Source organism: Eurosta solidaginis, chromosome 4, assembly GCF_040869045.1.
Source record: "Eurosta solidaginis isolate ZX-2024a chromosome 4, ASM4086904v1, whole genome shotgun sequence".
NCBI classification, from domain to species: domain Eukaryota; kingdom Metazoa; phylum Arthropoda; class Insecta; order Diptera; family Tephritidae; genus Eurosta; species Eurosta solidaginis.
The window spans coordinates 212,165,232-212,192,347 of NC_090322.1; the positions used below are offsets into that span (position 1 = coordinate 212,165,232).

The following is a 27,116-nucleotide window of genomic DNA, read 5'->3' on the forward strand; positions in this document are numbered from 1 at the left end:
TAATATCTTATGTTATTTTGTTTTAGTTCATTTGACTTTATTTTATTGTATTTTACAATTTTTAATTTTATGTTATTTTTTACTTTTTTATTTTTTTATTATGTTTTTTTTTATTTAACTTAATTTGACGTAGTTTGTTTACTTAGTTTATTTTTGATTTCTTCTATTTTATTTTTTTTTATTGTTTTATTTTATTTTATTTTATTTTATTTCATTTTATTTTATGTTATTTTTATATCCTTCTTTATTTTTGATTTGTTTTATTTTATTTTATTTTGCTGTTTTTTTTTTAATTTGATTTTATTTTATGTTATTTTTTGCTTTGTTTATTTTATTTAATCTTCGTTTTTTAAATTTTATTTTATTTAATTAAATTTTATGTTATTTTTATAATTTTTTTTTTTTTTTCATTTTATTTTGATGTATTTTATTTTATTTTATCTTATTTTATTTTATTTTATTTCATTTTATTTTGTTTTACCTTAATTTAGTTAAGTTTGTTTTATATAATTTAATTTTATTTTATTTCAATTTGTTTTATTTTTTTATTTCACGCTTCTTTTATTTTATTTCAATTCATTTTATTTTATATTGTTATTTGGTTTGTTTAATTTTGAAATTTTTTTAATAAATTTTATTTACTTTATTTTATTTTATTGCAGTTTATATTGTTTAATTTTATTCTTCTTTATTTTACTTTATTTTTTCAATTTTAATTTATTTCATTAAATTTTTTAAGTTTGTACTTTGCTTTGATTTATTTTATTTTTTACTTGACTTTATTTTATTTTTTTGGTTTTATTTGATAAATTATTGGAAAATAAAAATTAAACTTTATATGAAATAAGAAATAAAGAAGATAAAATAAAATAAATTAATAAAACACATTGATGGTATGGGGCCTACATGTTTTATAACCACTCTGAAGGTCATCTATCAGCAGATGAATTTTGACTGAAAAACTTTTCGTGACACTTGGAGTGTTAGCTAAACCACTGCAGAAGGGTGACCCTGCCTGCAAATTGTACAAACTGTTTTCTAAAGATTGCGATGTTGCTTTTCCCGAGTCTGGGTTCAACCTTGGACCGATCGATTTTCGTTATAATTCCGTTTCAAAACAGTCGAAACCTAAATCGGGATCACAAAAAATTAAAAATCGAATCTCCGTAATATACTTGTACATACAAGGGATGTAAGTATGTATCAATAATGATCAACAGTTTTAAATTTTTCCAGTTCAAATTCATTCTTATTCCATAACCCTCAATTCAATTAACCTTTTATGGTCATATGGGTGTTACGCAGCATGCACGCCAGCAAATAAAAATAAAGATCTACACGAAAAATAAGCAATAAAAAATGGTGCATAAGCCGGTAAATTGTTATATTGAAAATCGTGTTTGTTTTTGTTTTTTTATTTTCTGCAAACTTGTTTTATTGCAATTAAAGTCGTTATTGCATTGTCAACTGCACCCATCGAATTATGTATTCTGTATTGTTTCTGCTGTTTGTGTTTTTTTTTTTTTATTTTTCATTACTTACTTAAATTTTTTACTGTTGTTTGTGGCGCACGAAAATTATTTGCTAATTTGTTGAGTAAATTTATGCAATTTACTGTGAGCATTTGTCAAATTTAATTTAATTAGTTAGCCAAAATTTGTTCAGTGTTTTATGATTCGTGGAATTTTCAGAGTAAATTAGTAATTAAATAAAATTAAAGGTTAATATTTTGTAATTTGTTAATGTTCTCTAAAGTTTATACGGTTGAAAGAACTTTTGTTTACCTTGATTAAATACTGGGTCGGACTCTTTCTTTACTGTAGCTTAGCCGAGTAAGGCATACAAAAAACTCATCCGTATAGGCGTACTGGATTCCCATGTATGTAGAAGCTCAACAACATTTGCTTCATAGAATCAAGACCAAAGGTTTCTGAAGCTTAAATAACTTAACATACTCAATTATCACTGCCGCTTTTTTATTATTATGAAGCTCCACAGATTCTACTATTTGCACCTACATAAAATATGATTTAAAACAACAACGACACTTGTGCTGGCACTTGATTTAGCAAGTGATAATTTAAATAGAAAATAGCTGAGTGAATAGTATTGAGAACACCACAGGTATATATTATATTTGTCAGACAGCTTTCGCTTAAGTGGAATATCTGCATAAAATTTAATATGTTTGGCGCCATAAAATCTAGATATCATAGGTAGGCAGAGTGCACTAGGTTTTTATTTACACTGCCAATAGGTTAGTTTGGGTGGCAGCTGTCAGGTAAGGAACAGCTCACTTGCACACGTTTATGTTGGTCCGGCTTCCGGAACTGGCTTCTAGTTATTTAGCGAATCACTGCGTGGCAACGATAAAGCCACGAATAAGGCACACCCCGATCTTGGACATTTTCTCCAGAGATTTGCATACATTTTTACCGAAATATTTATGCCTCGTTCTCGCAAAGGCTGTATAGCTGAGCATAAAATTACTGCAAGATACCACATTGTCGTTTTCCACACAGTTTACATAGCTGGGGCTGTTCAATGTATTAAGGCACACTGCATAAACTCATAAACTCCCATTGTTCATTGTCCTATTAGCACTAGAATAATCATGGATAGATGAGCTTTCATTAACCCTAATAGCTTCGCCGAGCGCTTGGATTTAACAACGGGCCAGAATGTCTTGTCAGCCCAGAGTTTGCCTGACTGGCTAAAATACCACACCAATCCAGAATCAGACAGAAGTGGTCAACAGAATTCCGAATGATCCACTGCTTCACAGTTTGCCAGGAGTATTCTTATGCCTTGAGACCCAGATAATTTCTGTTAAAAAGTAGTTGGATGCAGTCGCAAGTGAGGTCAATCAATCCTACACTGCACTAGACCTAACGGTAGGACAGTAGCCGCTTGACCATCTAAGTTGATGCTAAATTCAAAATTTCAAGCTAACGCCGAGATTATCTTGTTCAGCCTGGATTCACGCGTTAACAGATTAACCTGTTGTAAAGTCCACCTGCCAGAGATAAAGCCGAATTCGGTCAGAATGTTGTAGTGACCGCTATTCACAAGCCTATATGCCGATGCTCGGGCTGTGGCCATTTTGCCCACGATATCAACTGGGTACAGATTCAGCATTGCGTTTGGTCCCAGAATTGGTGCTGTACGAATTGCCCCGCTGATCCTAACAGTCGCCAATCGCTGTACTGCTTCCAACTAGGAAATCAATCCGAAAAGGTTAAACGCTGAGACCCTTACTGTTTGAGGTACAGTAGTACTCAAGTATACTTTCGACGGAAGCATAGCATCCTTTCAATCTTTTTTAAGCACATATAGGAACGCTGAAGTGTACTTTTAATTCAAACCTGCTAAAGGACCAGATTGTGGTCTTCCTTAAGACTGCACTTACCCTGCAAAAATCGTTGGATCATGTGGTCCACTGGAGAACTTACCATTATACTCCACTGTAATGCAGCAATGGACCAACTCATGTTTCTACACGAACATATTGTAAGCCGATCATTGCTCGTTTTTAACGATTGTAATCACTACACGATGTTTATTGGACTGTGGGTACTCCATGGATTACTCTGATGTAATGCGAAGCTGGAGTATATGGTCCGGTCCTAGGACATCGCAATCCCTGCAAAAATCGTTGGATCATGTGGTCCACTGGAGTACTTACCCTTATACTCCACTGTAATGCAGCAATGGACCAACTCATGTTTCTACACGAACATATTGTAAGCCGATCATTGCTCGTTTTTAACGATTGTAATCACTACACGATGTTTATTGGACTGTAGGTAATCCATGGATTACTCTGATGTAATGCGGAGCTGGAGTATATGGTCCGGTCCTAGGACATCGCAATGTTAATTGGACCATATTTTTTGTATGAAATGTGGTTAATTTTGGAGCACTCGCTTGGTCCATAGCGAGTACTCCATACATGCATGCATGGAGTACTCGCGATTTTTGCAGGGTAGTGTCATCGTGAGTATACAAAAGTTTCTTAGGAAGGCTTTGTTAGGGGCGGCTTTTTGCAAGTTGCATGGCAGAAGTTCAAGAATCTCTAGTTGAAGAAAAAAGCTCGTAGATTTACCAGAATAGTGAAAGAGATGCCAAAACTGGTTTCTATTTGAAATCAAGACACTTGTTCCTACAACAGGTTGCTCTGTTACCAATTGGAACGCAAGAGACCGACGACGGCAGGGTGACGTATGGGAAGTATGGAGCATGTAGCACAGCGCCAATTTAAATATATGACTGAATGACATTTTATGAATCATATTTCTTCTTATATATACATATGTATGGGTACAGTCCCATAAGTGAAACGATAAATGTGCATAGACATATTTGACATCATAGCACGAGTTTCGCATGTAAATGCCAGCAAATAACGCCAAAAAAGATAGTCATTAAATTTGCTAAAAAATTATAATTCTATAAGCATTTCTTTAGAGTCAACACCTGTAGCATAGAAAATTAACGAGATATCAGCAAATCGCTAATGGCACAGTAATTTGTTAAGCAATGCACAACGATATTATCTAGCAACAACAACAATCCACATGATACATAAGCAACAAATTTATGGTCGGTCCGAAAAAGAAACAAGTAAGGAAGGTTAAGTTCGAGTGTAACCGAACATTACATACTCAGTTGAGAGCTATGGTGACAACATAAGGAAAAATAACCATGTAGGAAAATGAACCGAGGGAAACCCTGGAATGTGTTTGTATGACATGTGTATCAAATGAAAGGCATTAAAGAGTATTTTATGAGGGAGTAGGCCATAGTTCTATAGGTGGACGCCATTTAGGGATATAGCCATAAAGGTGGATCAGGGTTGACTCTAGAATGCGTTTGTACGATATGAATATCAAATGAAAGGTGTTAATGACTATTTTAAAAGGGAGTAATCCTTAGTTCCATAGGTGGACGCCGTTTCGAGATATCGCCAGAAAGGAACAGGGGTGAACCTAGAATTTGTTTGTACAATATGGGCATCAAACGAATGGTGTTAATGAGTATTTTAAAAGGGAGTGGGCCTTAGTTCTATAGGTGGATGCCGTTTCGAGGTATCGCAATAAAGGGGGACCAGGGGTGACTCTAGACTTTGTTAGTACGATATGGGTATCAAATTAAAGGTATTAATGAGGGTTTTAAAAGGGAGTGGTGGTTGTTGTATACGTGGTCGCCTTTTCGAGATATCGCCATAAAGGTGGACCAAGGGTGACTCTAGAATGCGTTTGTACGATATGAATATCAAATGAAAGGTGTTAATGAGTATTTTAAAAGAGAGTAATCCTTAGTTCCATAGGTGGACGCCGTTTCGAGATATCGTCATAAAGGTGGGCCAGGGGTTACTCTGGAATTAGTTTGTGCAATATGGGTATCAAAGGAAAGGAGTTAATGAGTATTTTAAAAGGGAGTGGGCCTTAGTTCTATAGGTGGATGCCTTTTCGAGGTATCGCAATAAAGAGGGACCAGGGGTGACTCTAGACTTTGTTAGTACGATATGGGTATCAAATGAAAGGTGTTAATGAGTATTTTTAAAAGGAGTGGGCCTTCGTTCATAGGTGTTCGCCTTTTCGAGATATCGCCATAAAGGTGGACCAGGGGTGACTTTAGAATATGTTTGTACGATATGGGTATCAAACAAAAGGAGTTAATGAGTATTTTAAAAGGGAGTGGGCCTTAGTTCTATAGGTGGATGCCTTTTCGAGATATCGCCATAAAGGTAGACCAGGGGTGACTCTAGAATGAGTTTGTACGATATGGGTATCAAATTAAAGGTATTAATGAGAGTTTTAAAAGGGAGTGGTGGTAGTTGTATATGTGAAGGCGTTTTCCAGATATCGACCAAAATGTGGACCAGGGTGACCCAGAACATCATCTGTTGGATACCGCTAATTTATTTATATATATAATACCTGCCAAGATTTTAAGGGTTTTTTATTTCGCCCTGCAGAACTTTTTCATTTTCTTCTACTTAATATGGTAGGTGTCACAACCATTTTATAAAGTTTTTTCTAAAGTTATATTTCCCTTCAATAAAACAGTCCAATTACCTTACCATGTTTCATCCCTTTTTCGTATTTGGTATAGAATTATGGCATTTTTTTATACTCAGTTGAGCAGAGCTCACAGAGTATATTAAGTTTGATTGGATAACGGTTGGTTGTACATATATAAAGGAATCGAGATAGATATAGACTTCCATATATCAAAATCATCAGGATCGAAAAGAAATTTGATTCAGCCATGTCCGTCCGTCCGTCCGTCCGTCCGTCCGTCCGTTAACACGATAACTTGAGTAAATTTTGAGGTATCTTGATGAAATTTGGTATGTAGGTTCCTGAGCACTCATCTCAGATCGCTATTTAAAATGAACGATATCGGACAATAACCACGCCCACTTTTTCGATATCGAAAATTTCGAAAAACCGAAAAAGTGCGATAATTCATTACAAAAGACAGATAAAGCGACGAAACTTGGAGGATCGGTTGACGTTATGACGCAGAATATAAAATTAGTAAGATTTTGGACAATGGGCGTGGCACCGCCCACTTTTACAAGAAGGTAATTTAAAAGTTTTGCAAGCTGTAATTTGGCAGTCGTTGAAGATATCATGATGAAATTTGGCAGGAACGTTACTACTGTTACTCTATATGTGCTAAATAAAAATTAGCAAAATTGGATGAAGAACACGCCCACTTTTTAAAAAAAAATTTTTTTAAATTCAAATTTTAACAAAAAATTTAATATCTTTACTGTATATAAGTAAATTAAGTCAAAATTCAACTCCAGTAATGATATGATGCAACAAAATACAAAAATAAAAGAAAATTTCAAAATGGGCGTGGCTCCGCCCATTTTCATTTAGTTTGTCTAGAATACTTTTATTGCCATAAATCGAACAAAAATTTACCAATCCTTCTCAAATTTGGTAGGAGCATAGATTCTATGACGGTGACTGTTCTCTGTGAAAATGGGCGAAATCGGTGGAAGCCACGCCCAGTTTTTATACACAGTCCACCGTCTGTCCTTCCGCTCGGCCGTTAACACAATAACTTCAGCAAAATCCGATATATCTTTACTAAACTTAACCCCCGTACTTACCTGAACTCACTTTTTCTTGGTATAAAAAATGGGCGAAATCTGACCATAACCACGCCCACTTTATCGATATCGAAAATTACGAAAAATGAAAAAAATGCCATAATTCTAAACCAAATACGAAAAAAGGGATGAAACATGGTAACTGGATTGGTTTATTGACGCAAAATATAACTTTGGAAAAAACTTTGTAAAATGGGTGTGACACCTACCATATTAAGTAGAAGAAAATGAAAATGTTCTACAAGGCGAAATCAACAGCCCTTGGAATCTAGGCAGGAATACTGTTAGTGGTATTGCATATATAAATAAATTAGCAGTACCCGACAGATGATTTTCTGGATCACCTGGTCCACATTTTGGTCGATATCGCGAGAACGCCTTCACATATACATCTAAGGGCCACTAGCTTTTAAAACCCTCATTAATACCTTTAATTTGATATCCATATCGTACAAAAACATACCAGAGTCACCCCTGTCCCACCCTAATGACGATATCTCGAAAAGGCGTCCACCTATAGACCTAATGCCCACTCCCTCTTAAAATGCTCAGTAACACCTTTCGTTTGATACCCATATCGTACAAACATTCTACAGTCACCCCTGGCCCACCCTTATGGCGATATCTCGAAAAGGCGTCCACCTATAGACCTAGTGCCCACTCCCTCTTAAAATGCTCAGTAACACCTTTCGTTTGATACCCATATCGTACAAACATTCTAGAGTCACCCCTGGCCCACCCTAATGGCGATATCTCGAAAAGGCGTCCACCTATAGACCTAATGCCCACTCCCTCTTAAAATGCTCAGTAACACCTTTCGTTTGATACCCATGTCGTACAAACATTCTAGAGTCACACCTGGCCCACCCTAATGGCGATATCTCGAAAAGGCGTCCACCTATAGACCTAATGTCCACTCCCTCTTAAAATGCTCAGTAACACCTTTCGTTTGATACCCATATCGTACAAACATTCTAGAGTCACACCTGGCCCACCCTAATGGCGATATCTGGAAAAGGTGTCCACCTATAGACCTAATGTCCACTCCCTCTTAAAATGCTCAGTAACACCTTTCGTTTGATACCCATATCGTACAAACATTCTAGAGTCACCCCTGGCCCACCCTAATGGCGATATCTCGAAAAGGCGTCCACCTATAGACCTAATGTACACTCCCTCTTAAAATGCTCAGTAACACCTTTCGTTTGATACCCATATCGTACAAACATTCTAGAGTCACCCCTGTCCCACCCTAATGGCGATATCTCGAAAAGGCGTCCACCTATAGACCTAATGCCCACTCCCTCTTAAAATGCTCAGTAACACCTTTCGTTTGATACCCATATCGTACAAACATTCTTGAGTCACACCTGGCCCACCCTAATGGCGATATCTCGAAAAGGCGTCCACCTATAGAACTAAGGATTACTCCCTTTTAAAATACTCATTACCACCTTTCATTTGATACCCATATCGTACAAACACATTCTAGAGTCACCCTGGCCCACCCTAATGGCGATATCTCGAAAAGGCGTCCACCTATAGACCTAATGCCCACTCTCTCTTAAAATGCTCAGTAACACCTTTCGTTTGATACCCATATCGTACAAACATTCTAGAGTCACCCCTGGCCCACCCTAATGGCGATATCTCGAAAAGGCGTCCACCTATAGACCTAATGCCAACTCCCTCTTAAAATGCTCAGTAACACCTTTCGTTTGATACCCATACCGTACAAACATTCTAGAGTCACCCTTGGTCCACCTTTATGGCGATATCTCGAAAAGGCGTCCACCTATAGAACTAAGGATTACTCCCTTTTAAAATACTCATTACCACCTTTCATTTGATACCCATATCGTACAAACACATTCTAGAGTCACCCTGGCCCACCCTAATGGCGATATCTCGAAAAGGCGTCCACCTATAGACCTAATGCCCACTCTCTCTTAAAATGCTCAGTAACACCTTTCGTTTGATACCCATATCGTACAAACATTCTAGAGTCACCCTTGGTCCACCTTTATGGCGATATCTCGAAAAGGCGTCCACCTATAAAACTAAGGATTACTGCCTTTTAAAATACTCCTTACCACCTTTCATTTGATACCCATATCGTACAAACACATTCTAGAGTCACCCCTGGCCCACCCTAATGGCGATATCTCGAAAAGGCGTCCACCTATAAACCTAATGCCCACTCCCTCTTAAAATGCTCAGTAACACCTTTCGTTTGATACCCATATCGTCCAAACATTCTAGAGTCACCCCTGGCCCACCCTAATGGCGATATCTCGAAAGGGCGTCCACCTATAGACGTAATGCCCACTCCCTCTTAAAATGCTCAGTAACACCTTTCGTTTGATACACATATCGTACAAACACATTCTAGAGTCACCCCTGGCCCACCCTAATGACGATATCTCGAAAAGGCGTCCACCTATAGACCTCATGCCCACTCCCTCTTAAAATGCTCAGTAACACCTTTCGTTTGATACCCATACCGTACAAGCATTCTAGAGTCACCCCTGGCCCACCCTAATGCCGATATCTCGAAAAGGCGTCCACCTATAGACCTAATGCCCACTCTCTCTTAAAATGCTCAGTAACACCTTTCATTTGATTCCCATATGGTACAAACACATTCTAGAGACACCCCTGGTCCACCTTTATGGCGATATCTCGAAACGGCGTCCACCTATGGAACTAAGGATCACTCCTTTTCAAAATACTCATTAACAGCTTTCATTTGATACCCATATCGTACAAACATATTCTAGAGTCACCCCTGGTCCACCTTTATGGCGATTTCTCGAAAAGGCGTTCACCTATAGAACTAAAGCCCATTCCCTTTTAAAATACTCATTACCACCTTTCATTTGATACCCATATCGTACAAACACATTATAGAATCACCCCTGGTCCACCTTAATGGGGACATCTCGAAAAGGCGTCCACCGATAGACCTAAGGCCCACTCCCTCTTAAAATGCTCAGTAACACCTTTCATTTGATACCCATATCGTACAAACAAATTCTAGAGTCAGCCCTGGTCCACCTTTATGGCGATATCCCTAAATGGCGTTCATCCATAGAACTATGGCCTACTCTCTCTTAAAATACTCTTTAATACCTTTCATTTGATACACATGTTATACAACCACATTCCAGGGTTACCCCAGATTGATTTTCGTTATTTTGTCTCCATAGCTCTCAACTGAGTATGTTATGTTCGGTTACACCCGAACTTAGCCTTCCTTACTTGTTCATTTTTCGTAATTTTCGATATCGAAAAAGTGGGCGTGGTCATAGTCGGATTTCGTTCATTTTTCATACCAAGATAAAGTGAGTTCAAGTAAGCACGTGAACTAAGTTCATTAAAGATATGTCGATTTTTGCTCAAGTTATCGTGTTAACGGCCATGCGGAAGGACAGACGGACGACTGTGTATAAAAACTGGGCGTGGCAACAACCGATTTCGCCCATTTTCACAGAAAAGAGTTATCGTCGTAAAATCTATGCCTATACCAAATTTCAAAAGGATTGGTTAATTTTTGTTCGACTTATGGCGTTAAAAGTATCCTAGACAAATTAAATGAAAAAGGGCGGAGCCACGCCCATTTTGAAATTTTCTTTTATTTTTGTATTTTGTTGCACTATATCATTACTGGAGTTGAATGTTGACATAATTTACTTATATACTGTAAAGATATTAAATTTTTTGTTAAAATTTTACTTTAAAAAAAATTTTTTTTAAAAGTGGGCGTGGTCCTTCTCCGATTTTGCTAATTTTTATTAAGCGTACATATAGTAATAGTAGTAACGTTCCTGCCAAATTTATCATGATATCTTCAACGACTGCCAAATTACAGCTTGCAAAAGCTTTAAATTACCTTTTTTTAAAAGTGGGCGGTGCCACGCCCATTGTCCAAAATTTTACTAATTTTCTATTCTGCGTCATAAGGTCAACTCATCTACCAAGTTTCGTCGCTTTATCTCTCTTTTGTAATGAATTATCGCAATTTTTCGGTTTTTCGAAATTTTCGATATCGAAAAAGTGGGCGTGGTTATAGTCCGATATCGTTCATTTTAAATAGCGATCTGAGATGAGTGCTCAGGAACCTACGTACCAAATTTCATCAAGATACCTCAAAATTTACTCAAGTTATCGTGTTAACGGACGGACGGACGGACGGACATGGCTCAATCAAATTTTTTTTCCATCCTGTTATTTTGATATATGGAAGTCTATATCTATCTCGATTCCTTTATATATGTACAACCAACCGTTATCCAATCAAACTTAATATACTCTGTGAGCTCTGCTCAACTGAGTATAAAAATTTGTGTTGCAAAATTAAATAGGCAAAGTATTAAAATAATGTAAACAACATAATTTAACAAACTAAGAATACATATTTGTAGTTATGAGTATTTAGTTGTCAACAGCCAATATCCGTAGCTCCAAAAACGATTTAGGAATTGGCGCGATATAAAATACCTTATTTAGTTTTTCAAAGTAATCTTCAATAAGAGAATTTCATTTTGGAGATTTTATGATTTATTTTTTTACATTTGTTTTAAGTGTACTCACTATAAATTTTTTAGGAAGTCGATTTTCAGTAATTCATGTGCGCATGCGCATTTAAAAGTCACTCACCTGTAAGAAAAGGATAAAAGGAATTAAATTTATTTGAAATTTTTAAGGTAAGACATTAAATTTTAAAAAGGAAGAACACAAAATTCTCTACATTATGTGATCGAAAATAATTATCAACTCGAGTTTAGAGAATGCTAGCAAATTCCTCAAGCATTTACTAAAATCAGCAAACTTATAGGAAATGGCCAATCGAATGATGAAACAAGATTGTTTAATAAATTTTTTTTTTAATGACTTCAGCTATAAATGTTTTCTTTCCTTTCATTCATCAGACTTTACAAGTGCTTATTATTCACAACCGGCTTTTAAAAAATTCTGAAGATTTAGTTTAATGCTGGCCAGTTCGACCTAGCTTATGTCTAATTAGGCAGTTAGGGTTTCACAGCAAAATTAGGTACTTTAACCCGTAACCAATACTTCGGAGCCATAAGTATTCACCTCTAATGCAACTTAAGCCAGTAATAGTGAGGATCAATGGCGATAAGGTGAGTCTACCTAAGCGCTTATAAAAAAAAGTAAGGCGCGATAACCTCCGAAGAGATTTTAGCCCGAACTTCTCTTCCAATTTGCGTCGTGCTCCTTTTAGTTTTTCCTACAAATCGGCGGGACGGGACCTACTTGTTTGATGCCGACTACGAACGGCATCTGCAAGGCAGATGAGTTTTCACTGAGAAGCTTTTTATGGCAGAAATACACTCGGAGTGCTTGCCAAACATTGCCGAGGGGCAACCCCGCTTAGAAAAATTTTCTTCTAATTGAAAAAATTTGTTTAAAAAATGTTGATGTTGCTTTGCCCAGGGCGTGAACACAGGATCTACGGTGTGGTAGACGGAGCACGCTCCCATCACACCATGGCGGCACCTTAGCGCTTAAGCTATTTAAACTACTTTCAAAGCTTTGCGATTGCTTTGTACTATTTAAATATTAAGCTGATCTGAGTTCTAGGCTTTGACAATATCCCGTGCCGCTGTCAAGCGGACATCTTACCCTGTATGAGTACAAACGAATTGAAATCTGTTTCACTGGTCATCTGCGATCTCTCCCTCTATAGATGGTCGCTGAGTCAGCCAAGCTGTACGCTTACTATCACGTGAAGGGTAGCGATATGCTTTGCCGTGGACGCCAGACAATCTGTAAAAATCAGTGAATTCATCGGGTCTTTAAATTCACTGAATTCGCGGATTTTAGTACTGCAAGTGGAATTTGCTTTAAAAATGTATAAACAACTCTTTAGTAATTTCTAGCAGACCCAGCTAAATGCCCTAAATTTGGTCTATCTGCATAGATTTTAATAAGCTTTTTCTGTCTAACTCTGCCCTCGCACCTCTAAACTTTTTCCTAATCTTTGTATTCACTCCTCCCTCCGTATTTTTCGCTTCATCTATCTCCATCTTCGTCTCATTCTATGACTGAGAAAGAGCAGTCTCCTTCACTCTTTTCTCTTCTCTCAAGTTATTCTCATTCTTCTTCATATCTTATTGTGGTATGTATTTTGATCCAGTCCCATTCCGAGTCTCAGTCACTGTCCCACTCTGAGTCTCAGTCTCATTCCCAGTCCTAGTCCTAATCACAGTCCCAGTCCGTCTCTGGTCTACTTCCCCGTAAAAATCATCGTAAATACTAGTAAAGGCAAATTTATATACCAAATTTCAGGCAAACCGAATAGCATGCATGTAAATAGGTATGCGAGTATTATTAATTCATGTCTTTATTTCGGCTTCGCATGCATATTTATCAGTTTTGCCAGGTTGATGCGACTAAATCGAATATCACAACGAAAATTACTTTAAAGCTCTCAGCAACAGCTTTCATTTGATGTCCATAATACACATACATTCTAGAGGTATCCGGTACATGTTGTGGCCTATATCTCGAGACCCTAGTCACCCAGCGGTGCAAAACTTACTCTGTACTAAAGCACACACCAACAGCTTCAATTTGATATCCATAATTTAAAAACAGATCCTTGTGTTACCCTGATCCACGTGTTGGCCTATATCTCGAGCTCCTAGTCACCAATAGGTATGAAAACTACCCTGTACTAAAGCACTTAACAACAGCTTTCATTTGATATCCATATTGTATAAACACATTCTAGGGGTGCCCGGGTCCACGTTTTGTCCTATATCTCGAGGCCCTAGTCACCAATAGGTATGAAAAGAACCCTGTACTAAAGCACTTAACAACAGATTTCATTTGATATCCATATTGTATAAACACATTCTAGGGGTGCCCGGGTCCACGTTTTGGCCCATATTTCGAGATCCTAGTCATCAATAGGTATGAAAACTACCCTGTACTAAAGCACTCATTAACAGCTTTCATTTGATATTCACATTGTGTAAACACATTCTAGGGGTGCCCGGGTCCACGTTTTGGCTTATATCTCGAGACCCTAGTCACCAATAGGTATGAAAGCTACCCTATACTAAAGCACTCATCAATAGCTTTCATTTGATATCCATATTGTATAAACACTTTCTAGGGGTGCCGGGTCCACGTTTTGGTCTATATCTCGAGATCCTAGTCACCCAGGGTTACGAAAAATACCCAGTATCAAAGTACTCATAAAAGCTTCCATTTGATACCCATATTGTACAAACACATCCCAGGATTACCCAGGTCCACGTTTTGATCTCAAGACCCTAGGCAGAACGGGATAAAAAGTATTCTATGTCCGTTCTCTGGTTCTAAGCTACCTCTCCACCAATTTTCAACCAAATCGGTTCATCCGTTCTTGAGTTATGAGTAGTGTAACTAACACCACTTTCTTTTATACATATACTAGCAGACCCGTCAGACGTTGTTCTGCCCTAAATTTGGTCTATCTCCTTACATTTTAATAAGCTTTTTCCGTCGAACTCGGCCCCCCCTTCCCCCCCTCACACTTTTTCTTAATCCTTTTATTCACTCCTCCCTCCGTATTTTCGCTTCATTTATCTCTATTTTCGTCTCACTCTATCTCTTTCTCAGTCTCCTTCTCTCTTTTCTCTTCTCTAAAGTTTTTCCCATTCTTCTTCATCCCTTATTGCAAGGTAAATCGAATAGGACGTATGTACATAGTTATGTGGGTATTATTAATTCATGTCTTTATTTCGGCTTCGCATGCACATTTATCAGTTTTGCCAGGTTAATGCAACTAAATCGAATATCACAATGAAAATTACTTTAAAGCTCTCAGCAATAACTTTCATTTGATATCCATATTACACACACACATTCTAGGGGTATCCGGGTCCAGGTTTTGCCCATATCTTGAGACCCTAGTCACCCAGCGTTATAAAAATTACTCTGTACTAAAGCACTCATCAACAGCTTCAATTTGATACCCATAATGTAAAAACACATCCTAGTGTTACCCTGATGCACGTTTTGGCCTATATCTCGAGACCCTTCACCAATAGGTATGAAAACTACCCTGTACTAAAGCACTCATCAACAGCTTTCATTCGTTATCCATATTCTATAAACACATTCTAGGGGTACCCGCGTCCACGTTTTCGCTTATATCTCGAGACCCTAGTTACCCGCGGGTACGAAAAATACCCCGTATCAAAGTATTCATAACCAGCTTACATTCGATACCCATATTGTACAAACATATCCCAGGATTACCCAGGTCCACGTTTTGATCTCACGACCCTATCCAGAACGGGATAAAAATTAGCCGATGCATGTCTCCTGGTTCTAGGCTACCCCTCCACCAACTTTCAGCCAAATATGTTCATCCGTTCCTTCCTCTTCAATCACCCTTTATCTATTTAAAAAAGCGCATCAAAATCCGTTGCGTAGTTTTAAAGGTTTAAGCATTCAAAGGGACATGGGACAGCAAAAGCGACTTTGTTTTATAATATGTAGTGATAGTGATACATGCAAAAATACCAAAAAATGAAACTTTTTGAAGAATTTTAAGGAAATGTTTAATATTTTTAACGAAAGATTATTTTTCAATAGATGTATGCATTCTTAACCATTTATGTTGCATTAACAATTAACCATTTATGTTGCATAAATATGTATGTACATACCTATGTCAAGCTGATATGATATGAAAATACATACATATCTACATCCATACATAGCTATAAACCTACGCCCGAAGTTAAATAATGCAGCGAATGCTATATATGTACGTATGTATGTGTCGCATCAAGCCTCACTCAAAAGCAATTAGCGCAGACAGTTCACAGCGAACAAACACACATACGAATTTTTTGATAAAAATGTTACTTTTGTTTAAACAATTTGGCTGATATAAGAAAGGAATCAAGTATTTTTTTGATGCAGATCGAAGGTAAATATTTCAAAGTTTTACTGAAAAGTAGAATTTTTGAAATCCATCCATCCGTTTATGAGTTATAGCTGTGTAAACAAAAATTTTATGATTTTTTGCTACATTTTGGCAATTCTCCACGCCCCTATAATATATATCTTCAAATTATATTAACTGTACCATCTCACGTAGTTAAGATTTCAAATGCAAAAAACCGGTTTAAAATCGGAGTATTCTGTGTGAAGTTATGTGCATACATGGCATTTAGCGACTTTATTCTATAAGATTTATAGATAGATATATATATATAGATAGATATAGATTTTCATTTAATTTTACAACAAATCCCGTTCACATTTTTCGAAAAGATTGAATAGTGTGTCCTATAGGAGATCTCGAATTTTCCGGCCCCACCGTGCACTGCCGTGTGGATAGTGTTAGATTTTGCAATTTTTCCTTAATATCAATAAAAAATAGTTTTGTTGCGTTTTGATTTGAATTTATTTCATTTTAATAACAGATTTTACTACGTTTCGAAAGGCATGCATATTGTGGCGAATATTAGCACTTCAATATCACTATGCTGATAGTAAATAAACACAACGAAAATAAGCCATTTACACACATACATAGGAGAAATGAACGAGGCTAACTGAGAGTATAAAAGTAGTGAGGTGCAAGCGATAAGGAATCAGTTTGATTTTAACACGCTTTAGCGAACAACGCGAGTATTGTAATAGTGAAGTACTACTCCCAAAGTAGTCTTAATAAAGGAGATATTGCTATATTGAATATTTTAGTTATTTATTCGACAGTTCAGCCATTCGAACGGTATCAGAATGTGCAAAATGAGCAGAATTTCCCAAAATTCGTCAAAATATTAACTTACATATAGGCGCCACCATGGTGTGATGGTAGCGTGCTCCACCTACCACACCGTATGCCCTGGGTTCGCATCCCGGGCAAAGCAACATAAAATTTTTAGAAATATGTTTTTTCAATTCGTAGAAAATTTTTCTAAGTGGGGTCGCCCTCGGCGGTGTTTGGCAAGCGCTCCGAGTGTATTTCTGCCATGAAAAGCTCTCAGTGAAAACTCATCTGCCTTGCAGATGCAGTTCGGAGTCGGCATAAAACATTTAGGTCCCGTCCGGGCAATTTGTAGGGAAAATCAAGAGGAGCACGACGCAAATTGGAAGAGAAGCTCGGCCGTAGATCTCTTCGGAGAGTATCGCGCCTTACATTTTTTTTTTTTGTTTTTTTTTTTTTTATATAGCCCTAGTACATATTATTAATTTTTCTGCTCACTTTTCAATTAATATTTAATTTTTAATATTTAACATCCTTCCACTTACAATCATAACATGACCATCACTACATATTTTCAGTTTATGCAAATTTGATTGGTGCACTAATTATTAGCAATGTTTTGAGGGAACACACCTCAAAACGTCAACACACGCGCTTGCGCAGTTCATTGCAGCAAACCGAATAGCAGAAGCAGGAGCAGCCATTAGTAGTAGCTGCTAGAAGCGTTGTCCGCAGGAAATACTTATGTACGTTAAAAAACTTGACACGATTTGTCGATGTCGATTGTTTTGTTGTTACTTCTATTATCGTTCAAGCAATTTCTGCACACATTTTTCTTGCACCTCCGCGCTGTTACCAACAAGTTGAGTTGCCAATTTGCATTGTGATTATTATAGTTGTTGTAACATTATTCCAGAAAATTGCGAACAAATGAAAATGACACTGATTGCTACTTGAGGCAATAGAGAGAATTAGTAAATGCAGCAGCAGCTGAAGCCACAGCATATTGTTATGCAACAAAATGTGGAAACACACACTCACACACACTTTGATGTTGTTAAGTCAACATACATTGAACCTGCAGCTGTATGTAAGCTCAGTCGTATGCGTTTGAATGTATGTTCGTTGTGAGATCGACAATTTTGCTCCTTTGTTGTAACATCTTGCCATTGATTGCTGGCAGATTCGTTGCATTTATGCTTAATTTGCATGCAACACCGGCGAAAGAGCGCATGCGCATGATGCCACGGCACTTCTGCATATGACTGGCTTTTATATGCTGCAAGCGGCATCCTCAAGGATTCACGACCTTTGCTGAAATCTATTTTGATTTATTTCTCCTTACAAATATTTTTTCTTCTCATGTTAAAAGCGATTTTGCTATGGCATTTGGAGATATCAATGCGTTGATAGCGTTCTTTTTAGTGTTTGCTGGTTTTGTTGTCATTATTATACTGCATACACACTTGAAGTATTTGTAGTTGTTGCAAATTTTGTATTGATATTGATATTGTTGCTGTTGTATTGGCAATACACTAATTGCATAAATTACTCCACCAAGGGAAGCAATAAATTCCAATAAAATTGCCCGCCAGACAAAAAAATACAATGAACTTTGAAGAAAGAATATGAAGCAACAGAAGAGATTATAACAGCAAAAGGGGACAAATAAAATATAAAACTCATAAAAACTCTGATACCTTTCTTTTAGAGATCATATTTCGGAATTCCACTCTTCCACTCAAATACCAAATAACTTTTGTTAAGTGCTATTCACTTTATACATTGAGCTGATTGAACCATTTCAGTGTGGATTACCAGCAGAGATAGTCATTTGTTCCCCTGGGAGTCGTACTTCATTCGGTCTCCACACCCTTATAATACAATCATCATTTGGCGCTCAATTGTCTACGCGATTTAGCCATTTTCCTAATCGTAAAATCAATTGAAAATACAGAGAGAGATCGCGTCCTCCTGCAACTAACACTCACTCACTCACTCTCCACCTCGTCTACTTCTAATTACGGTTGTCGAAAGCAATATCTTTTTGCCCGGATCTCTATTCACTCATTCCCATAACATGGATCAACCAGCATAGCATTTGGTATTTTACTCCTGGCAGTATCCTCATATCTGCGTAAAGCTCAGACGTCTCATCAATATAGGTCCTTCGTAACCGCAGTTGGCATAACGGGCGGGACCATAAATTTTACGGGGAAATCTACCAATTTCATTTCCTTGAAGGTATTAAGTAATTTGTCTTGTTCTTATTCATCGCACTACCCACTTTGTTGTGTCTTTATTCAATTCAGAGACATAACATCACCAATAAAACAGCCCTCTATTTCCGCAAAATACTGATATAGACTTCGTAAGGCTGCTTTCAGCTATATTTTCAAAATACTCTACCTTTTTGAAAGTATCCCTCAAAGAAGACTTGGCCCTCTACATCTCTCCAAAGAAAATTTTGATGACCCGAAATGGTTCTGATTTTTTACGCCACTGTCCGCACAAGTGCAACTGCTTTGGTAGTGAGAACCGAGGAATACAAGAGCCTACGATTGGTAATGACTCTCATATGTTCACAAAAACGAACATACCCGTAGAGCAATTACTATTTTCTCTTGATGATTGAAATTAACAAGCTCTGCCTAAGCAGAAGATGTTGCTGTCGTAACCCGTAAATATCAAAGCCCGGGGGTTTACCGAAGTGTTACGAATATAAGCAGTCCTTTGTTGGAGTTGAATTTGGTACGTTTCAGTATGCTGGAACTTTCGCGTCTATGAGTTTAAGTGGTCTCTTTTTAAGCATATTCTAAGCCCCATAAACTACTGGTGTGAGAGTCCCAGCGTAAGCGGAGTAACATAAGCGTAGTGGCTTGAGCGTATGACCGTAACCGGATAAGCCCACATTAGCTTAAGCATTATCTCATAAGCGTAAAATAAATAATATTACAATATTACCCATAAAGCGTATCAGCGTATTGGCTGAAGAGCGGACTAGCGTAAAAGCGTATTCAGGTATACACGTTTTGGCGGGTTAGCGTAAATGCGTAGTGGCAAATTACGCTGGAACTCTCGCGCCTATGAGTTTAGGTGGCCTTTTTCATGCATATTCTAAGCCCCGTAAATTGCTGGGTCGTGAGAGTCATAGCGTAAGCGGAGTAGCATAAGCGTAGTGGCTTAAGCGTATGATCGTAACAGGATAAGTACACATTAGCTTAAGCGCGACTTCATAACCATAAAATAATATTACCCATGAAGTGTATCAGCGTATTGGCGTAAAAGCGTACTGTTGTAAAGGCGTATTCAGGTATACAAGTTTAGACGGATTTAATGCGTAGTAGCACATTAGCGCACAAAAGCGTATAATATCAGTTGCACTGTCCACTGACAGGTACTCACATAAAGTATATTGAATAATTGCACTTTCTTCAGCTTAAGCGTAAAGGTGCAGTGGTGTTTATTTTTTTTTTTGGCACTTCGTTTAAAAAAAATTTAAATGAAGTAAATGCGATAGTTATTTCTGCCTGCTATTCTGCGAATATTTCCTGTTTCTGCTTTAGAATAAATTTATGATCTATTTGATTTTCTTCAAAACTTTACTTTCAATATAAACTTTACTTTTAAGCTAACTTCAAATCCATTGTTGGCCCTCACAAAGCTTCATAGCTATTTAATAAGAGCAGGCTTCTTTGTAGGAGGATTTTGGTAATGTAGATTAGGTTGAACTGGCCGGTCCATGAGGACGTCACATAGATCGAATAAGTTCGTAGTGTTACAAGAAGTTTATTTTAAAGACCGATCTGAAACACCCTATCAAAAACCAAGACCTATGTTCTAAAATAACCCCGTTCTTAGCTTTCTAGGACTTAAGCCACTTGCTGCTTCTAGATCTCACAGCTGTATCACTCCTAATAGCTGGAGTGTTAGCCTGGCAAGCGCAGGGCCCGAGCACAAAACGTGCTCGTTCGTTTCCTCCCCCAACCCACACTTTTTGCATCTGCTATCACTGGCCAAGCCTAATTTAAAAGCATGTGATGCCAGAAGGCAGCCTTCAGTCAGAATGCCCGCCATGAGTCTATAGTCTTTTTAATGATCGAAACAACTTTGTTAGTCCAAGGTTGCAAGACTTCCAAATAATTTTCGACACTTTACAGCTCTGTGCTTGAACCCACGCCTTTCCATCTTAGTCGATCATGTGCACCTCTCACCTTCTCTTATTCTCGCCCAATCTAATTGGGACGTCTACGGTGCAAACTTCAAGGGATGCGCCCTTTTTGGTTTGGTAATGTAGCTCAAAACAAATTTATTGCATTAACCGCAAAATATAAAATTTTCGCTTCCTGTCGTAAAGGGTATATATTTTTATCTGTTGTTGTAATCAAAAAACAACCAATTCCCTTATTTGTTTGTTTTATTTATTTTTTGCTTGGATCAATTTGTAACATGAAAATTACATATTTGCGAGAACCCATAAAACGTAATTGGGAAAAAATTGCATACAAAGAAAAGTTTTAAAATTTCGCAAATGTATTGTATTAGTAAAGCAAACATGCCACTTGGGTACAACAAACAAATATAACAAAAGTGGGTCAAGTTTTTTTTTACGGCAACAATTTGTGGCACGCATTGCCTGCGGAGAAATGTAACAGTTGGTTGAAAGAATAATGGCAAGAAAAACGATGTGAATGGAATCGTTTTAACTTTAACACGCAATGAAAACCATAAATTGACAACACACTAACAACAACACAGATGTCGATAAAACGTAAAGAAATAAAAGTACAAATATAAAATTTGGCTTGAAAAAAAAACTAACATTTGACAGCTAAAATCAGCCGCTGAATGCTGTGCGTGCAACAAAAAAAATCTTACAAATATTGTCTACTTAAACTCAATTCAATATCAACGCAGTAACGCCGTATTGGAAAGCTGGAATGAAAGTACAGATGACAATATCTACTACAACGGGAAGAGTGGTAATAAAAACAACAAGAAGTATATAATTGCAAAGAAAACTCGGAAAATTGTTTGTATGTGTATTAGGGTGTCCACAAAATTAATGATAATTTAGAATGTTGTTAATTTGTAAATATCGGTTTACTTTTATTTATATCTCATTATAATAAAACCCTGTGTCACCACGGTTAGGGCAGGGTGAAAAAACTTTTTTTTTAGCCCTCACAAAAATCATTGCAATAACCCAAAGTAGAGGAGAAAGAAAACCCACCGCCATGTGCCCCTTCTCACCTCTCCCTGAGCACCCGCCTACCCCCACTTCGCCGCTACAGCGTTTCCATTCAACAATATGCTGATGAATTCTACCACAGTCGATTCGACTCCCAGTATTGAGAGGATCCTCTCAATTGCCGCTGTAGGACACGTGTGCACATGGTAGACGAGTGTAGCACTGCGTTGAAAAGCTTTTCAGAAAAAAAAGTAGCATACCAAAATATGGACGAGAAGAGGCTCATCATCACATTAGGGTATATAGCGCGATATATCTATTTTAATTATTTATACTAGTTGACCGGGCAGATTTTGATCTACCCTCAGTCTCATTCACCCTTAAACACCCACAACATTTCCCTCTTTTTACCAACCACACTTCTACTTTTTCTCCCACTCTAACCTTCAGACTTCCAACGAGTTGCTGGAGGCAGGTGGAGAAAGACTTACTCTCCGTTGGAGCCAAAATCGCCTAGGCGGTTCAGCGACAATTGATGATAATAAAGACTTACAAAACCCCCATTTTCACTGACCACCATAATATTCATACATATGCAAGTAAGAGTTATCAAAGCCGACCGCTCACTTTTGGTTAGCACAGTGTGTTAGTTTAATGTTCGAAAAGGGCCTGTGTTTACACAGACTCCCTTCAATGCTTTTGAGTTTTTATGGTGGAAAGAGTTACCAATTCCGTGGTTCAGGCTTTCGTCTTTAACTTTTTAAGCTTGCGGATTTTGACGGAGTGGAAGTTACCTACAATTTGGAGGCGTGGCGCATATTGTGCATAAGATTTGTTCATTACGCTACGATATATCGAAGCAGTTCTGCGTCGCGTATATGAAAATCGGTCGCCTATATTTGCGACGCCAGGATATGGTTTGTATGTCGTCAGCAATGTTTCCTTATCTTTCCCTTAACTCTGCCGATAAGTAACTTTTGGGTTTTGTTGGGCTTTGCAATTAAAAGGTAATTCCGGTTTTATGTGTACAAGGCAAGGTAAGGAAAGAAAAGTAAAAGAAAGGAGAGGGAGTGGAAAGGAAAAAAAGAAAAGAAAAGAAAATAAAAGAAAAGAAAAGAAAAAAAGCAAAGAAAAGAAAAAGAAAGTAAAAGAAAGGAAAAAAGCAAAAGAGGAAGGTGGGAAAGAACGGAACAATTGGAAGTTGAAACTAAAGTCAAAATGAAATTTGTTTTCAAAGTGTTCTCAGTTTGTTATCGCTGAGTTACCGACAAGGTATAGGCGAGCTATTGACTTTTTATCAAAGCGTTATAAATTTGATATCAATAAAAAAAGTTTATCAATAAGACCTTTATCGGTTTGTTATCGAAAATTTATTGATATTTTATCTAAAGGATATCTATATGTTTATCGGTTTGCTATTAAAAAGCTGTATATATGTTATCGAAAAGTTATCGATTTAATATCGAAAACATATGGATTATCTATCGAAAAAATATCCATAGGTTATCGATTTGTTATCGAAGAGTTACCAATTTTTTACCGAAAAGTTATCGATTTTTTAAGAAGTATAATCGACTCAGTGCCGAAAAATTATATACTTGTTTTCAAAAATTTATTTGTTTGATATCGAGAAATTATCGATTTTTTCTCAAATCAATGGCACATCTGGACGTACACCTGTATATTTACACATCGAGCTCAAGGAGTACTAAATAATACAGTTTAATATTCCCATCTTTCTGCTCCAAAAAGAAGACACTGTGCACCGTGTAATGCTGCTGCGGCTTCTACGCATGCGCTGTGACTTCACTATACATATATGTATGTTCGTGTGTGTGACAAATATGTAATGTATATGTATGTAACTGCAGTTACCGATGCACCTGTTGCGCCAGTTCCATATATAATTTTTTTGTCAGAGTACTACAACCATCTTGCCTTGCCCTTTAGTGCTCTCTTTTCTCTGACTATGCACCATGAAACAAAAATTTCTGGTGGAATCAGCAAAACCACAAATATTTTTCTTCTTGACAACAGCAATAAAAACAATGCACCAAGCAAGTAAACTGTCAGCAATTAGTTGTGATCAATTTATTAAAATCAGTTAGTTGCACTTGCAACAGTTGGTTCGGCAATGTAGAATGTAGAGTGTATGTATATGCACCTTTTTTAAGTTCTGCCCAGCTGTTGCATACAAAATGAAACGCCCAGTTGCCAGTTCATGTATACACATATATGTACATACTTGCCTTTAAACATTTTTTCTTACTCGTCTGATCAAAGGGGAATAATTCATCACTGTCACAACGAAAACATTGGCTGATATGCAGTTGATAGCTTCTGCTTGACTGCCGCTTAGCCCTGCTTCTCCGCGCAATTCCCTCACTTTGGATATGGTATGCGTATTGAGTGTAACTATGACTTGACAATTTCAACCCAGCTTAAGTATGAACTTTTTTTGTGCAGTTGAAGCGGTTAAATGTCTGCTGGTGGCTAAGTTGAGAGTCACTAAAACCTTGAAATATTACAGGTGAAGGACACCAGTTGATGGGTTGCTGTGTAGGTAGGCAAAATACTAGGTGCAACAGATAGAATGTATTGAATGTACGTATTAAAAGTATTTGCAGATTTATATAGCCAACGCGTTGCGGGAATGGTAAATAGTAGACACACGTTTAAGAATTCAAGAAAGAACTAGTAGAGGTAAGTGCAGCTAGCATAAGTTGACTTGATTTAGCTAAAAAAAAGTATATGAACTTCCATTACGTAATTACAGTAATTAGTTATCCTACCCAGTGCTATTCTGTAGAGCTTCCTTTTTTACAGTGATAACAAATGCTGCTTGTCAGAACAAATATTAATTTCCCAGAGCTCACGAGGTCAGTGCAGGTAGCTTGGCAGCGTCATACATTCTCTGAAATTATCATAACACTTTTTGTTAAATTTTCAGAATTAAACGATATCTAGCTTTGTCAATATTGGAAAGCACCTCTCGAAGACAAACATAAACAGAAAAACTCAGCGAATCATACGATAATACTAGATTAGAAATAGAATTAAAGGGCAAATTATGTATAACGCAACGAGTAATTTTTATTCTGTGAACCAAAATTCATATGAACATTCACTAACTGAAGTGAGTAAACCTGAATGCCTTTTTGTGAAATTTTTTGTACTATATAATAGTGAATGAGAATGAGAATGACTGCGACTGCGACGCACAGTGTCACGGCGTCATACGCAAACTGCCTCTTAAGTTCGGCTAATGATGTTTATGTTTCGATCAATATTTTGGTCTGATATAGGCAAATCGGCCCTGTCTTGAATTTAGCTTTGGTGTTGTTTGCAGTATAAGTTTTGGCTAGAATTTCAATTGTGGTTGCAGGTTGGGATTTCCTTTCGGCTTTCGTTTAGCTTCCGGTTCCAGATTCTGCTCCGATTTCGGTATTTTCATCCTTTCTTTCCGATTTTAGTTTAAAATATTGGTCCATTTTCTGTTTCGATCCAGTTTCCGTTACGCTTGCGGCTACGGTTTCGTTCCTGATTTCGCATTAGGGCTTGGTCCATATTTGGCCCTGGATTGGGCTCCGATTTTGGTCATAGTTCGGTTTTGTTTCGGTCTGGTTTCGATTAAAGCTTCGGTTTGGTTTTGATTTCGGTTCGGCTTTCAGTTTTACTTATCGGTGTCTTCTTCTTCTTTGAGTGTGAAAGGCATTTTACGAAGGCTTTTGGTGAGTGTTATCGATGTTCATGGTCCATTGTCGGTACGTTCCTGTAATAAATACCATTAAGATACTGGCACGACTCGCTCAGCAGCGATTTAATATGGGAAAATTGAACTTTCTAGGCCATCTCGCTACCCAACCACTATTTCCGTGAGGAGCTTTGGATCGCTAGAGCCTAGCCTGCTAAATGATGTGTATGATACATTCATTAATTTTTGTAATAGGATTCACCTCGGCTAGGTTAGGATGACAGTTTGCGTTGGAGAAGCTGTGAACCTATAAAGTCTTGTATTGCGTTTACCAACATCCCTCAGATTCGGCGTCTTTTCAGAATTCGGTTCAGCTTTTGGTTCTGAGTTTCGTACAGTCTCACTTCCAGTTTCATTCCAGAACTGGGTTTCGCTGCCAACTCTGGCTATGGTATTCGCTTTTGCTTCTGGTTTCAGTTCCAAAGTCCTTCCTGGTAGCGGTCCCGCTTTGGCTTCGTTATTGGCTGGCTCCTGGTTTAACTGCAGTTTCGGTTTTGGCTACGATGTAGGTTCTGATTTTGGCTACTGTTGTGATTTCGGTTTTGGTTCTGGCTTAGACGCAAGTTTTGGTAGTTTTTTGTAAGGGATTTGCTTTTGGTTTCCGTCACGATTTATATAAGGCTAAAGTTCGGATATAAGGTAATTTTATACGACAGTATAACAGTCTTAATATACGTCTATAAAAATCGGAAGTGGTGTCAGAAGGCGCGTTTAGGTCCCAGGATCGCGAGTCCGAAACGGGAAAAAAAAATTTTGAGTCGTTTAAAACATGTTAACCAATCAATCCGGAAAGTCTTGATGTGAAGTTTCTTTCCGGGAAGTGCACATGGTTCGATTAGCATAAAATTTGGTATATAGGTAGCGCATTACGACACATTTTTTTTCGGGAAATGGACTAAGGACCAACTGGAACTGGGACTGGGAGACTGGAACTGGGACTAGGATTGGGACTGGGAATAAAGGATGGAGAAAAATAAGAAGAACTAGAGAGAAGAGAAAGGACTGAGAAAGAGATAGAGTTATACGAAGGTAGGTGGATAGGGAAAGATGGTGCGGAAAAGAAGTGAGGGAAAATAATGGGAATTAGAAAGAGACGCAGGAAAAGAGAAATGAAGAGGGAGGATTGAGTAAAAAGGAAAGGAAAAGGGGGAGAGATGGGGTCGGAGGGTAAGAGGTGAAAACTTCCTAGAAGTTCTGCAGATAAACCAAAGATAGGGCAGAAAAATGTCTGCCGGGACTGCTAGTATTTTATAAGACTGCTAAAATAATGAGGAAAGATCTTAAACTTTGGCGGCAAATC

The 27,116-nt window shown here is 37.6% G+C and overlaps 1 protein-coding gene across 1 annotated transcript in view; it reads right to left on the reverse strand.

Moving 5' to 3' along the window:
- Positions 1 to 27,116, reverse strand: part of mew (multiple edematous wings) — a 509,649-nt gene that overhangs the window by 206,523 nt on the left and 276,010 nt on the right. The window lies entirely within an intron of this gene.